Genomic DNA, 2,651 nt, shown 5'->3' with positions numbered 1-2,651 from the left:
CTGGTTTAGGAGCCCTTAACAGCTGATTCAACTGAGCGTGCTCAGCACTGCACAGCATTAACAAGAAAATCATGTGCCTGGTGACAGCTGGAATCAGGGCTGTGGAAAAGCTTATAATGGGGTCAGAGGTGGAAACAGTAACAGGAGACTTCAGACTTAATCTGAGATTGAGGAAGCAGAAACAACAAGACGTACTGTTAAAGAAAAGAGCCAAGTGTGGTGGCACAGTCCCAGTGACTGGGGGGCTGAGACAGAGGATCACTTAAGGTCAGAAGTTAAAGACTGTAGTAGGCAATGATCACACCTGTGAATCACCACTGCACTCCACCCTGGGCAACATAGCAAGACCCTGTCTCTAATATAAAACATTTACTATTTTTAAAAAGAAAATAAAGTATCTCAAACAAGGAGTACTCAATGATTTAGAAAGAATACTGAAGCAAAAGCATAGTCCTACCTGAGAGGGAAATTCGAGAAGTCAGAAAAGCAAGTCTGTGAAGTCTGTTTAGAGATGAAGTCCAGCATAGTAGTAAATAGTGTGAAGAGTGAAGAGTGTCCGGGTGCAGTGGCTAACGCCTGTAATCCCAGCACTTTGGGAGGCCAAGGCAGGCAGACCACTTAAGGTCAGGAGATTGAGACCAGCCTGGCCAACATGGTGAAACACCATCTCTACTAAAAATACAAAATTAGCCAGGCATGGTGGCACACGCCTGTAATCCCAGCTACTGGGGAGGCTGAGGCAGGAGAATCACTTGAACCAGGGAGGCAGAGGTTGTGGTGAGCCGAGATCACGCCTCTGCACTCCAGCCTGAGTGATAAAGCGAGACTCCATCTCAAAAAAAAATAAAAATAAATAAATAAATAAAAGAGTGTGAAGAGTGTGTATTCTGCATCAGACTGACCTGAACATTCACTCTACATTTTCTAATGGCGTGACATCAGTTGTCTGTGTCTCACTTTTCTTATCTGTATAAGGAGAATAGTGAAGGTATCTTTTCATAAAGCATTAGGGTAATGGGTAAATGATTGATACATCAAGTCACTAGGAATTCTAAGAAGACCAATGGAAGAAAACACTCAAGGAAGATAATCAGCATTGTAAGTTTCACATGAATAAGAAGTGTGTAGAGTGGAAAGGAAGGAAATGGCCAGGAGGCCATTGTTACTTTTCCAGGCCCTGTGCAGGCTGCCCTAGTTGTGGCCTACACTGGTTCTTGACATAAAAGCAGAATGAGAGGGCTAGGCTTGGTTTTAGCAAGGGGAAGGAATTCTAAGTCATTAGGACAGACGTGGTGCCAAAGCCAAAGAACTTGAAGCTGAAAATAACCCTTCAAAATGGTCTAGACCTTGGCCTTCCACAACACTGTATTAAAACTATTTTAAGGTTAAGAGCCTGGGTAGGAGGCTGAGTGCAGTGGCTTATGCCTAGAATTCCAGGCTTTGGGAGGCCAAGCTGGGAGGATTACTTTGATACAAGCCTGGGCAACATAACGATACCCTACCTCTGTAAAAACTACAAAAACTAGCTGGGCATGGTGGTTCATGCCTATACTTCTGGCTACTCTGGAGGCTGAGGCAAGAGGATCACCTGAGCACAGGAGTTCAAAGCTGCAGTGAGCTATGATCACGCCACTGCACTCCAGCCTGGGGGACAGAGTAAAACCCTGTCTCTTAAAAAATAAAATTAAAAGCCTTGGTAGAAGATGGGTGCTATGGTCCAAATGTGTCTTTCTAAAATTCATAGGCTGAAATCCTAACCCCCAAAGGTGATGGTGTTAGGAGGTAGAGCCTTTGGGAGATGATTAGGTCATGAAGGCAAATCCCTCATGAATGGGATTAGTGCCCTTATAAAGGAGGACCTAGAGAGCTGCCTTGTCCCTTCCACTGTGAGGACACAGCAAAACAATGTCGCCTATGAGGTCGAGAGCAAACCCTCAGACACAGAGTCTATGAGTGCCTTGATCTCAGATTGCCACCCACCAGGACTGTGAGAAATTAATTTCCATTGGTTCTAAGACTATGGTACTTTGTTACAGCAGCCCAAGTGGACTAAGAGAGTGAGTTATAAAAGATGAATATAAATTTTGATGTAAAAGAAAGAATTGAGCAAGATGTTTAAGTGGAACCCAGATGCCACCTATCCTGGATGGCTTACAAAGTTGCCAGACTGATCCAGGGGCTGATCCTTTTGAGATCCCTTCTATAATAGTAACAATGTAAGACTGACTATACTTTCAGGGATCATTTCTATAGTTCATCATTAGAGAACTTCTCTGAACATGTAGAGCACTAAGACAAGAAATAACTAAGATCAGAGGAGAAATGAAGGAAATAAAGACATGGAAAACCCTTGAAAAAAAAAATCAATGAATCCAGGAGCTGGTTTTTTGAAAAGATCAACAAAATAGACAGACTGCTAGCCAGACTAATCAAGAAAAGAGAGAAGAATCAAATAGACACAATAAAAAATGATAGAGGGGATATCACCACTGATCCCATATAAATACATACTAGCATCAGAGAATACTATAAACGCCTCTATGGAAATAAACTAGAAAACCTAGAAGAAATGGATAAATTCCTGGACACATACATCCACCCAAGTCTAAACCAGGAGGAAGTCGAATCCCTGAATAGACAAATAAGTTCCA

The 2,651-nt window shown here is 42.6% G+C and overlaps 1 pseudogene; it reads left to right on the top strand.

Moving 5' to 3' along the window:
- Positions 1–2,222: 2,222 nt before the first annotated feature.
- On the top strand, positions 2,223–2,316 carry LOC112134850 (small nucleolar RNA U3; annotated as a pseudogene).
- The last annotated feature ends 335 nt before the right edge of the window (positions 2,317–2,651 follow it).

Source organism: Pongo abelii, chromosome 7 (assembly GCF_028885655.2).
Source record: "Pongo abelii isolate AG06213 chromosome 7, NHGRI_mPonAbe1-v2.0_pri, whole genome shotgun sequence".
Lineage (NCBI taxonomy): Eukaryota > Metazoa > Chordata > Mammalia > Primates > Hominidae > Pongo > Pongo abelii.
The sequence above is the reverse complement of the archived record's forward strand: the minus strand, read 5'-3'. Positions and strand labels throughout refer to the sequence as shown.